This window comes from Cervus canadensis, chromosome 1 (assembly GCF_019320065.1).
Source record: "Cervus canadensis isolate Bull #8, Minnesota chromosome 1, ASM1932006v1, whole genome shotgun sequence".
Classification (NCBI taxonomy): Eukaryota; Metazoa; Chordata; class Mammalia; order Artiodactyla; family Cervidae; genus Cervus; species Cervus canadensis.
In genome coordinates this window covers 22,795,104-22,808,879 of record NC_057386.1, presented here as the reverse complement: position 1 = coordinate 22,808,879, position 13,776 = coordinate 22,795,104, and the positions used below count along the sequence as shown (strand labels likewise).

The 13,776-nt window shown below is 38.8% G+C and overlaps 1 protein-coding gene and 1 pseudogene across 3 annotated transcripts in view; one reads left to right on the top strand and one right to left on the bottom strand.

The window, feature by feature from the left end:
- SKAP1 (src kinase associated phosphoprotein 1) overlaps positions 1–13,776 on the top strand; it is a 291,789-nt gene that overhangs the window by 22,887 nt on the left and 255,126 nt on the right. The gene's annotated exons all lie outside the window — the stretch shown is intronic.
- On the bottom strand, positions 10,073–12,555 carry LOC122442561 (annotated as a pseudogene). Its single transcript, XR_006269660.1, has one exon. The product of XR_006269660.1 is annotated as a tubulin beta chain-like (transcript).

Sequence of the window (13,776 nt, the reverse complement as noted above, 5' to 3'; positions counted from 1 at the left end):
TTCACCCTCCTCCCCTCCCTTCTGATAACCTATGTTCTGTTCACTGTATCCACATGTTTGTTTTTCTTTGGTCTGTTTTGTTCATTTATTTTATTTGCTTTTTATATTCCACACATGAGTGAAATTTTACAATATTTGTCTTTCTCCCTCTGACTTGTTTCACTTGGCATAATACGTTCAAGGTCCATCCATTGTTGTCACAAATGACAAGATTTCATCATTTTTTTATGGCTGAATGGTAACCCATCATTATATATATATATTTTTCTTTATCCATTCATCTATTGATGGGCACTTGGGTGGTTTCCATATCTTAGCTATTGTAAAAAATGCAGTGATAATGGAGATGAAAATGGCAACCCACTCCAGTATTCTTGTATGGAAATTCCAATGGACAGAGCAGCTTGGCAGGCTACAGTCCATTGGGTCACAAAAGAGTCAGACATGACTTAGCAGCTAAACAACAAAGTCTACAGGACCCAGTTAAAGAGAAACAGGAATTTAGAATGATTCTCAATTTTTTGGCCTGGGCAGCTAGGTAGATGATGATGTCATTCAAAGGTATAGGGAAAGATAATGGATTCAATTTGTATATCTCGTATTTGAGAGTTTGTAGATGCATAGTCAGTTTTTGGCAAAACCTTGGTGCATAGTGCTTTTATGACTTAGAAAATGAATAAATAAAGGAGTCCAATTTGTTTAAACATGCTGTGATGAAAATAGAGGTGCATATACCTTTTTGAATTATTGTGTTTGTATTCTTTAGATAAATATCCAGAAATGGAATAGCTGAATCATATGATAGTTTAATTCTTAATTTTTAAAAAAATCTCCATATTATTTTCCATAGTGATAGCAGCAATTTATACTCCTACCAACAGTGCATGAGGGGTCCTTTTTCTCCACGTCTTCTCCAACACTTATTACTTCTTGCCTTTTTGATAATAGCTATTCTAATGGATTGAAGTGATATCTATCTCATTGTGGTTTTGATTTACATTTACCTAATAATGATTTTGAGCATCTTTTCATGTTGGCCATTTGTATTTCTTCTTTGGAAAAATGTCTGTTCAGCTCTTCTCCTCAATATTTTTGCTTCTTACTCCTCTCCTTTCCACTCCAAAACTGAGAAACCTGACTCCCACCATTCACCATCCACTTATTGTTTGATTAGAGTATACATGTATAGCAGTATAAGAAGTGATAACCTGTACACCCACTGGAAACTGTTGACTAGAGTCCAGTATTCACGTGCCAGTCCTTTTGCCTTTAGTCTTATAGACTACCCATTACCAATGTTACTTAGGTCAGCACCTTTCCCCCATTCAGTGAGTTTAATTCATATATTTGTAATTAGTTAGATTATGTTGTTTGTATGCAATTTTCCCTGAGATCCCCCAACCTGCAAAATGATTTTTTGAAATCTACAGACATTAAAGGTCATTCTTTGTGTTGTAAAGTCCTGTAGGTTTTGGCAATTACAAAATGCCATGTGTCAAACATTAAAGTGTCATATGATATAGTTTCACTGCCCTAAGTCTCCTGTGCTTTATCTATTCATCCCTCTGACTCCTCTTGAACCTCTTGCCAAGCACAGATTTTTTTATATTGCTGTCTTTTCCAGAATGTTATGTAGTGGGAACCCCACAGTATGTAACCTTTTCAGATTGGCTTTTTTCACAGATAGGCTTCTTTCACATAAGTTCAGTTCAGTTCAGTTGCTCAGTCGTGTCCAACTCCTTGTGACCCCGTGGACTGCAGCACACCAGGCCTCCCTGTCCATCACTAGCTCCCGAAGTTTACTCAAACTCATGTCCATTGAGTTGGTGATACCATCCAACCATCTCACCCTCTGTCGTGCCCTTCTCCTCCTGCCTTCAATCTTTCCCAGCATCAGGGTCTTTTCAAATGAGTCAGTTCTTTGCATCAGGTGGCCAAAGTGTTGAAGTTTCAACTTCAGCATCAGTCCTTCCAATGAATATTCAGGGTTGAGTTCCTTTAGGATGGACTGGCTGGATCTCCTTGCAGTCCAAGGGACTCTCAAGAGTCTTCCCCAACACCACAGTTCAAAAGTATCAATTCTTTGGTGCTCAGCTTTCTTTATAGTCCAACTCTCTCATCCATACATGACTACTGGAAAAACCATATCTTTGACTAGATGGACCTTTGTTGGCAAAGTAATGTCTCTGCTTTTTAATAGGCTGTCTAAGTTGGTCAAAAGTTTTCTTCCAAGGAGCAAGCATCTTTTAATTTCATGGCTGCAGTCACCATCTGCAGTGATTTTGGAGCCCCCCAAAATAAAGTCTGCCACTGTTTCCACCGTTTCTCCATCTGTTTGCCATGAAGTGATGGGACCAGATGCCATGATCTTAGTTTTCTGAATGTTGAATTTTAATCCAACTTTTTCACTCTCCTCTTTCACTTTCATCTAGAGGCTCTTTAGTTCTTCTTCGCTTTCTGCCATAAGGATGGTGTCATCTGCATATCTGAGGTTATTGATATTTCTCCTGTAAGTGTTGATTCCAGTTTGTGCTTCATCCAACCCAGCATTTCTCATGATGTACTCTGCATATAAGTTAAATAAGCAGGGTCACAATATACACACTTGATATACTCCTTTCCCGATTTGGAACCAGTCTGTTGTTCCATGTCCAGTTCTCACTGTTGCTTCCTGACCTGCATACAGGTTTCTCAAGAGGCAAGTCAGTCAGAATTTTCCACAGTTTGTGATGATCCACACAGTCAAAGGCTTTGGCATAGTCAATAAAGCAGAAATAGATGTTTTTCTGGAACTCTCTTGCTTTTTTGATGATCCAACAGATGTTGGCAATTTGATCTCTGGTTCCCCTGCCTTTTCTAAATCCAGCTTGAACATCTGGAAGTTCACGATTCATGTACTGTTGAAGCCTGGCTTGGAGAATTTTGAGCATTACTTTACTAGTATGTGAGGTGAATGCAATTGTGCAGTAGTTTGAGCATTCTTTGGCATTGCCTTTCCTAGGGATTGGAATGAAAACTGACCTTTTCCAGTCCCATGGGCACTGCTGAGTTTTCCAAATTTGCTGGCATATTAAGTGCAGCACTTTCACAGCATCATTTTTTAGGATTTGAAATAGCTCAACTGGAATTCCATCACCTCCACTAGCTTTGTTTGTAGTGATGCTTCCCAGGCCCACTTGACTTCACATTCCAGGATGTCTGGCTCTAGGTGAGTGATTATACCATCCTGATTATCTGGGTCATGACGATCTTTTTTGTATAGTTCTTCTGTGTATTCTTGCCACCTCTTCTGGATATCTTCTGCTTCTGTTAGGTCCATACCATTTTTGTCCTTTATTGTGCCCATCTTTGCATGAAATGTTCCCTTGGTATCTCTGATTTTCTTGGAGAGATCTCTAGTCTTTCCCATTCTATTGTTTTCCTCTATTTCTTTGCATTGATCACTGAGGAAGGCTTTCTTATCTCTCCTTGGTATTCTTTGGAACTCTGCATTCAAATGAATATATCTTTCCTTTTCTCCTTTGCCTTTCGCTTCTCTTCTTTTCACAGCTATTTGTAAGGCCACCTCAGACAACCATTTTGCCTTTTTGCATTTCTTTTTCTTGGGGATGGTCTTGATCCCTGCCTCCTATACAGTGTCATGAACCTCCAGCCATAGTTCTCCAGGCACTTTGTCTATCAGATCTAATCCCTTGAATCTATTTCTCACTTCCACTGTATAATCATAAGGGATTTGATTTAGGTCATATCTGAATGGTATAGTGGTTTCCCCTACTTTCTTCAGTTTAAGTGTGAATTTGGCAATAAGGAGTTCATGACCTGAGCCACAGTCAGCTCCCAGTCTTGTTTTTGCTGACTGTATAGAGCTTCTCCATCTTTAGCTGCAAAGAATATAATCAATCTGATTTCGGTATTGACCATCTGGTGATGCCCATGTGTAGAGTCTTCTCTTTGTTGTTGGGAGAGGGTGTTTGCTATGACCAATGTGTTCTCTTGGCAAAACTCTATTAGCCTTTGCCTGCTTCATTCTGTACTCCAAGGCCAAATTTGCCTGTTACTCCAGGTATTTCTTGACTTCCTACTTTTGCATTCCAGTCCCCTGTAATGAAAAGGACATCTTTTTTGGGTGTTAGTTCTAGAACGTCTTATAGACCTTCATAGAACCATTCAACTTCAGCTTCTTCAGTATTATTGGTGGGGGCATAGACTTGCATTACTGTCATATTGAATGGTTTGCCTTGGAAACAAACACAGATCATTTTGTCATTTTTGAGATTACATCCAAGTACTGCGTTTCGGACTCTTTTGTTGACTATGATGGCTACTCCATTTCTTTAATACATTTAAGGTTCCCCAATGTTTTTTCATTTCTTGAGAGTTCACTTCTTGTTTGCACTGAATAGTATTCCACTGTTTGTATATATCACAATCTATTTATCCACTCACCTACTGAAGGACATTTTGATTGCTTCCAAAAATTTAGCAAGAGTAAATAAAGCTGCTCTAATCTAAATGTGCAGATTTTTCTGTGGACTTAAGTTTTCAAGTCAGTTGGGTGAATACTTAGGAGTATGATTGCTAGATCTTATGGTAAGACTACATTTAGCTTTGTAAGAAACCAAGCCATCTTCCTAAGTGGATATACCATTTTATATTCCCATCAGCAATTAATGAGATTCTGGTTGCTCTGCATCCTTGTCAGTCATTGGTATTGTCAATTTTTAAAAATTTATTCATTCTAATAGGTACATAGTGATATATCATTCTTTTAATTTGCAGTTCCCTAATGACATATGATTATGCTGATATGCTTTTTTGTTATCTGTGTATCTTCTTTGGTGAGGTCTCTGTTCACCTTTTATGTCCATTTTAAAATTGGGTTGTTTGTTTTCTTATTATTGAGTTTTAAGAGTTCCGTAACTATTTTGCATACATGTCCTTTTTTAGGTATGTGTTTTGTAAAGATTTTTTACCAGTCTGTGGCTTGTCTTTTCATTCTCTTAACACTATCTTTTGTAGAGTAGCAGTTTTTCATTTTTATGAAGTCTAAATTATTTCTTTCATGGATCACTGGATCATGCTTTTGGTCTTATAACTAAAAACCCATTGCCAAACCCAAGGCCACTTATATTTTCTACTGTGTGCATTTCAGTCTATGATTTACTTTGAATTAATTTTTGTATAAAGTGAAAGCTGTGCTTTTTTTTTTTTTTTAATTTGGTTGGTTTGTTGTCCCAGCACAATTTGTTAAAAAGGCTTATCCTCTCTTGGTTGAATTGCTTTACACCTTTTTTCAAAGATCAACTGACTGTGTTTGTATAGGTCTATTTCTATGTTCTCTGTTCTGTTCCATTAATCTGTGTCTGTTCTTCCAATGATACTCCTCTATCTTGATCACTGCATCATAGTAGTAAGTCTTTAAGTTGAGTAATGTCAGTCCTTCAGTCTTCCTCCTCCCCGCCCACTTTCCTTTTTTCTTCATCTTCCTCTTCTCCTTTTCCTTCAGTATTGTGTTAAAAATATGCTGTGAGAATACTTGAATTCCTTCAATTTCCTCATGAATATTATTTTTAATTGGTTACAAAATACTTCACTATATGATCTTTGATATAACCAGTGTTTAGTGGCAAAAGTTCATAACTTTTGATATCTCATTTTTGTAAATGAAAATAAAGTTATGTTAGCACAGAATAAAAACTGAATGAGTGATGGGATTGTAAATAATTGTAATGGTGTTCCTTATATCAATTGATTTATTTTCCAATGTTTCTATTAATACAATGAGTAGTAATGCCTTTTTTATCAGGGAGAGGTAAATATGTTTGTGTTTGTTCTCTAAAATCTGAGAAATACCTTTTCTTCATTTTCTCCTCTCAATCTGATACTGGTATTTCTCTGCATTCCTTTAATGAATCTTAATAAAATCTTTAGGGACTTATCAACTTTATTGGTCTTTTAAAAGAACCAACCAATGCTTTTTCTGCTTTCTATTTAATTGACTTCCATTCTTATTTTTTATTATTTTCTTTTTCCTGTTTGGAGTTTAATTTGGTCTTCTTTTTCTATTTTCTTAAGATGAAAACTTAGATCATTGATTTTAAACTTTTCTTCTTTTCTACCATAAACATTTAAAGCTGTGTGTTTCCCTTAAGTGTGGCTTTAGCTGCATCTTACAAATTTGGATGGATTTTATAATTTTTTTATTTTTATAATATTTTTATTTTATAATCACTCAGTTTATTAAAAGAAGAATATTTCCTCTTTGATTTATGTTTCTTCAAATAGTTGAGGCTTTTTAGATATCTCATTGTTATTGATTTCTAACTTAATTCTTTCTGATTAGAGAACATACTGTAAGATTTTAGATTTTTGGTGTTTATAAGACTTATTTTATGGCCTAGAATAATGTATATCTTGGTGAACACTTGGTGAACACTTCATCCACTTAAAAAAAGTATATTCTGTAGTTGTTAGATGTGGCATTGTGTGAATGCCAATTAGATCAAAGTTGATAGTGTTGCTCAGGTCCTCTATCTCTTTACTGATTATTTATCTAGTAGTTTTATTAGTTTCTTAAAGAGGGTAGTAAAATTTCCAACTATGTTTTTTTCTCACTTTAGTTCTGTTGGAATTTGCTTCAAGTGTTTTGAAGCTATTTTGTTATGTGCACGCTGCTGCTGCTAAATCACTTCAGTGGTGTCTGACTCTGTGCTACCTCATAGACAGCAGCCCACCAGGCTCCTCTGTCCCTGGGATTCTCCAGGCAAGAATACTGGAGTGGGTTGCCATTTCCTTCTCCAGTGCATACATGCATGCTAAGTTGCTTCAGTAGTGTCTGACTCTGTGCGACCCTATGGACAGTAGCCCACCAGGCTCCTCTGTCCACATGATTCTCTAGGCAAGAATACTGGAATGGGTTGCCATTTCCTTCTCCTGTTATGTGCATACACATTTATAATTTTTCTGTCTTCCTGATGACTTCGCCCTTTTATCATTATGAAATATCCCTTTTTATATCTGGTAATATTCCATGTCCTGAAGTCTGCTTTGACATTAATATAGCCATTCCATCTTCCTTATGCTTACTGTTAGCATACTGTATAATTTCTATTCTTTTTTCCAGCCTGTGTCTTTATTGGAATATAGTTGATTTACAACGTGTTAGTTTCAGATGTACACCAAAGTGAATCAGTTATCCATATAAATATACATATATATACATATATATATTTCCACTATTTTTAAAGATTATTTTCTCTGTGTCTTCATATTTAAAATGTGTCTCTTGTAGATTAGTATGATAATTATATGCCAATAAAATGGACAACCTAGGAGAAATGGACAAATTTCTAGAAATGTACACTCTCCCATGACTGAATCAGGAAGAAATGTAAAACATGAATAGACCAATTACCAGTAATTGAATCAGTGTTTTAAAAACTCCCAAGAAACAAAATTCCAGGACCAGATGGCTTTATAGGTGAATTCTACCAAACATTTAGAGAACGATTAACACCTATCCTTCCCAAACTATTCAAAAAATATTACTGAGGGAAGAATGCTTCTGAGAACTCATTCTGTGAAGGCAGTATCACCCTAATACCAAAACTAGACAAAGATATAATAATTAAAATTACAGGTCAATATCACTGATGAACACGAATGCAGAAATCCTCAACAATATATTAACAAACCAAATAAATACGTTAAAAGGACCATATACCATGATCAAGTGGGATTAATCCCAGGGATGCAATGATGATTCAGTATCTACAAATCAATCAGTGTAATACACCACATTAACAAATTGAAGAATAAAAATCATATGATCATCATGTTACGAAAAAAGATTTTGACAAAATTCAACATCCATTTATGATAAAAACTCTCAACAAAATGGATATAGAGGGAATATATCTCAACATAAGAAAGGCCATATGTGACAGGCCTATAGCTAACATCATACTGAATGATGAAAAGCTGAATGCATTTCCTCTAAGGTCAGGAACAAGACAAGGATGACCTTGAAGGTATTACGCTGCTAAGTAAAATAAATCATACAGAGAAAGACAAATACCATATGATTTCACTTATATGTATATCTAAAAAAAACAACAAATGAACAATCATAACAAAACAGACACAGAGTCATAGCTATGGAGAACAAAGAGATGGCTGCCAGAGTGGAGAGCAGGGAGGGGAAGGAGAGAGGTGAGGGATACTAAGAGGCACAAACTCCTAGTTACAAAATAAATGAGCCATGGATATGAAGTGTGCAGTGTGGAGAATATAGTCAGTAACTGTGTAGTATCTTTGGATGGTGACAGATGATAACTGGACTTACTGTGGTGATCAATTTTAAGTGTATACAAATTGTAAATCACTGTGTTATATACTGGGCTTCCCAGGTGGCTCTAGTGGTAAAGAACCTACCTGCCAATGCAGGAGACATAATGAGACTTGGGTTTGATCCCTAGGTTGGGAAGATTCCCTGGAGGAGGGCATGGCAACCCACTCCAGTATTCTTGCCTGTAGAATCCAATGGACAGAGGAGCCTGGTGGGCTACAGTCCACAGGGTCACAAAGAGTAGGACATGACTGAAACAACAGTGTGCATGCATGTTGTATACCAGGAACTGACATACTGCTAGGTCAATTATACTTCAAAAACAATCAAGCCCATAGAAAAAGAGATCAGATTTGTGATTAGCACAATTTGGGCATTGGGGGAGAGGGAATTGGATGAATGGTCAAAAGTTACAAACTTTCAGTCATAAGTAAGTACTAGGGATATAATGTATAACATGGTAAATATAATTAACACTGTTGTACAGTATATATAGGGCTTCCCTAGTGGCTCAGTGGTAAAGAATCTGGCTGCCAATGCACGAGACACAGGTTTGATCCCTGGATTGGAAAGATCACCTGGAGAAGGAAATGGCAGGTCATCCCAGTATTCTTGTCTAGGAAATCCCATGGACGGAGGAGCCTGGCAGACTACAGTCCATGGGGTCGTGAAAGAATAGGACACAACTTAGTAACTAAACAACAATAGCAACAGTATATATAAAAGTTGTTAAGAGAGTAAATGCTTAGAGTTCTTATTATAAGGAAAAAAAGTTTATTTCTTTAATTTTCTATCTGTATGAGATGATAAGTATAATTTTACTGTGGTACTCATTTCATGGCATATGTATGTCAAATCATTATGTTATACATCTTAAACAGTGCTGTATGTGAATTATATCTCAATAAAACTGGAAGGAAAAAAAGTGTCTCCTGTAGACAGACAGAATATAATTGGGTCTTGCATTTTTATTCAGTCAGACAGTCTCTGCTTTTTAATTGAAGTGTTTAGTTCATTTACAACTAATGCAGCTATTGCTATGGATAGATTTAGGGTCTACCATTGAACTATTTCTTTTCCAACTGTCACATTTTTGGCTACACTTGCCCTTTTAAAAAGTTAGTCAAATGCTTTTTAATATTCCATTTTGATTTCTCTATTTAAAAAAAATTGTTCCTCTTTATTTTGTCTGTTAGGGTTGTTCCATTGATTACAGTATGTTCCTTAACTTATCACAGGCTACTCAGAATTAATTTTATACCACTAAAGTTGCTTCATTTACTCTCCTTTCCCCATCCTCTCTGTTTTATCTCTATATATATATTATAAGCTGTGCATGCTAATGCTAAGTCGCTTTAGTCATGTCTGACTCTATGCGACCCTATGGATAGCAGCCCACCAGGCTCCTCTGTCCATGATTCTCTAGGCAAAGATGCTGGAGTGGGTTGCCATTTCTTTCTCCCATAAGCTGTGCAGTGCAGTTTTATAATCTCTGCTTCAGATTGCCAGTTATCTTTTGAAGAGTTTAAGAGAAAAAAGTGATAATGTTTTATATTTACTCACATATTTAGCATTTTGGTACTGCTGTTGATCTGAGTTTCCCTTTAGTGTCAGTTCCCTTCAGCTTGACGAATTTCATTTAGATTTCTTTTTAGAGCAGGTTTCTTAGCAAAAATTTTTCTCAGTTTTTGTTCATCTGAAAAGTGTCTTTATTTTTTCTTTACATTTTTTTTTTCTTTTCAGTTCCCATTTATTTTTGGCTCTTCGGGCAATGTTATCTTTTCAATATGAAAAAAAGCAGCAAGTTCAACACAATAGAAATCTGAAGTGCAGAATAGGACAAAATCAAGAGTGGGGGAAGCAGTAGCAGAAGAGATGAGATGTTTGCCAAAAGATGGAAGGTGTTCTGTCCCCTCTCTGGGGAATGACGTTTAGGTGGCAGCACATACCTTTCCATATAGGTACAGAAGGGGCTGATATATTTTTGGTAAGAAAAGATGGGGTGGGGAGGGACTTTCTGGAGGCTGAGAGACCAAGGCTATCTCTTGCTTCTCCCCACTTTCTCAAACAGGGGAAAGGAGGGGATCCAACATTATTATGAAGGAGATAAAGTGGAAGAGGAAGGGGTTCCCACTTGATAGGGTGGGGGCCAGAAACTTGCAAAGGTAATAGCTTAGGACAGAGCTTGGAAGGAGACTGAAAATGAAGATAATACTGTCAACACCTCCGCAGAAGCTGAGAGGAGTGGGGAGATACCTGGCACCTAGGACTTCAGTACCCTGGATGCCCCTCTCCAAAACCCAACCCTTTCTTGTAGGGACTTCTACCTGCTGCTCAGTTTCCTTTCCCCTGGGCCAGCACACCAGCCTGGGATGGCAATCACCTATCCAGGTTTTCAGCACATGGTTCTAAATGAGATGTGAGGAGACCCAGCCTCTTGGAGAGTTATCTCGAAACCAGAGAGGGAAATGTTAACTGGACAGATGGGAGGAGTGGGCACCAGCAGGAAAATGACAGGGTTACCCAGAATGGCAGAAATCTAGGTTCCCCAAGAGTGGAAAGAGAGAAGAGACATTCAACAAACAACAAATATTTATTGAGCGCCTATCATGTGCCAGGCACTGTTCTAGAATCCCCCCCAAAAAAGAAAAAACAAGATAGAGGCAGAAAATGCAAATTCTGAGGGAGAGGAAAGGGGTTGTTGAGGAAGAAGGCTGAGGGGATTGAGAAGCCTAAGGTGATAGGGACTTGGCCTTAGGCCTCCTCTTCGGCCTCCTCACCGAAATCCTCTTCCTCTTCTGTGGTGGTATCCTGGTACTGCTGGTACTCGGAGACGAGGTTGTTCATGTTGCTCTCAGCCTCGGTGAACTCCATCTCATCCATGCCCTCACCTGTGTACCAGTGGAGGAAGGCCTTCCGGAGGAACATGGCAGTGAACTGCTCCGAGATGCACTTGAACAGCTCCTGGATGGCTGTGCTGTTGCCAATGAAGGTGACTGCCATCTTGAGACCACGGGGTGGGATGTTGCAAACAGCTGTCTTGACGTTGTTGGGGATCCATTCCACGGAGTAGCTGCTGTTCTTGTTCTGCACGTTGAGCATCTGCTCATCCACCTCCTTCATGGACATCCACCCACGGAACACAGCGGCCATGGTGAGGTACCGGCCATGGCGGTCACAGGCAGCCATCATGTTCTTGGCATCAAAGACTTGCTGGGTGAGCTCAGGCACCATGAGGGCCCGAGACTGCTGGCTGCCACTGTGGTTAGGGGGGCAAAGCCAGGCATGAAGAAGTGGAGACGCGGGAAGGGCACCATGTTAACTGCCAGCTTGCAGAGGTCAGTGTTGAACTGGCCGGGGAAGCGGAGGCAGGTGGTGACACCACTCATGGTGGCCGAGACGAGGTGGTTCAGGTCTCCGTAGGTTGGCGTGGTCAGCTTGAGGGTGCGGAAACAGATGTCATAAAGGGCCTTGTTGTCAATGCAGTAGGTTTCATCAGTGTTCTCCACCAGCTGATGGATGGAGAGGGTGGCGTTGTAGGGCTCAACCACAGTATCGGACACTTTGGGTGAGGGTACCACGCTGAAGGTGTTCATGATGTGGTCAGGATACTCTTCACGGATCTTGCTGATGAGCAAGGTGTCCATTCCGGAACCAGTGCCCCCGCCCAGCAAGTGGGTCAGCTGGAAGCCCTGCAGAGAGTCACAGCTCTCGGCTTCCTTCCCAACCACATCCAGGACCGAGTCAACCAGCTTGGCCCCCTCTGTATAGTGGCCCTTGGCCCAGTTGTTGCCTGCTCTGGACTGACCAAAAACAAAGTTGTCTGGTTTGAAGATCTGACCAAAAGGACCTGAGCAAACAGAGTCCATGGTTCTGGGTTCTAGATCCACCAAGATAGCACGAGGAACATATTTGCCACCTGTGGCTTCATTGTCGTATACGGAGATGCGGTCCAGCTGTAGGTCTCTGTCCCCATGATAGGTGCTGGCAGGGTCGATGCCATGGTCATCACTGATCACTTCCCAGAACTTGGCACCGATCTGATTGCCACACTGACTGGCCTGGGTGTGCACGATTTCCCTCATTGTTAAAATTTATTCAAATCTTTTTGCTCGCCTCAAAGTGTGTACGGGGCAAAAAAATGATATGGAATTAGTTTTTCTCTGCTGCTGGTCGCAGGGTGGAAAGATGGAACGGGACCCGGAGGCTGAAGCCTTGTCTTTACATTTTGATAGTTTTTGTCACTGGATATAGAATTCTGGGTTGACAAGTTTTTTCCCTTTTTCTTTTCAAAATTTTAAATATGTTATTTTAGCATCTTCTGGCCTCCTTTATTTTTGATGAAAAGTCAACTCTCATTCCTATCATTATTCTTCTGTCTGTAATGAATCATTTTCTCTGGCTTCTTTGAAATTCTTTTCTTTATCTTAGGTTTTCAGCAGTTTGCCTGTAATTTACCTGTGTTTAGTTTTCTTTATATTTATCCAACTGAACTTCCACTGAGCTTTTTAAATCTGTAAATTGCTATTTTTTCACAAAATTTGGGAAAATTTTGACTGTTATTTTTTCTATTGTTTCTTCTGGTATATTTTCTGTCCTATTTTGGTTTTAATCTTCTTCTGAGACTCCAAATATATGTTAAGGTGTGGCATTTGGTGTTTTCCACAGTCCACTAAGCTTTTTGCCTAAGGGTGCTCCCCAGCCACTCTACACCAAATGAACTGGGAGTACCTTTAGGTGAAAAGCTATATAAATAAAAGTCTCACCCAATAGTTCTGTTCTTTCAAGGATCAAATCCCCACCAATTTCTGTCTGTTTTGGCTACTGCTTTCATTGTTTTTTGTTTAGTTGTATCTGACTTTTTGTGACCCCATGGATTGGGATTTTCCAGGTAAGAATACTGGAGTGGGTTGCCATTTCCTTTTTCCAGGGGATCTTCCCGATCCAGGGATTAAACCCTTGTCTCCTGCCTGTGTCTCCTACATTGCAGGCAGATTCTTTACCACTGGGCCACCAGGGAAGCCCTTGGCTACTGTTCACTGCCATAAAATAGGTGCTCTTAATTTTTTTGTCTAGTGTTAACAATTCTTATCTGTGGGAAAGTCATTCCAACACAAGCTATTCTTCTGTTGCCCAGAAAGCTGTCAATTTTTAAAGCATTTATTTTCTGGTTACCCAAGTGAATTCTTAAAATTTCCAAAAGTTTTCCAAGTTCATACTTCAAGCTTATACATATTGGGTCATAATAGCTGCACATAATGACTTCTTTTTCCTTCTAAGACTTCTTTTTGTGTAAAACCTCCACAACGACATTATCTGACAGTGGGAGTAGCTGAAAAAACAATCTTTAATAATAATGATTTAGTTTTTCAGCCATAAATATGAAGCTAGTTTAGAAGGTATTCTTTTACTTACATATGTGACCCCAT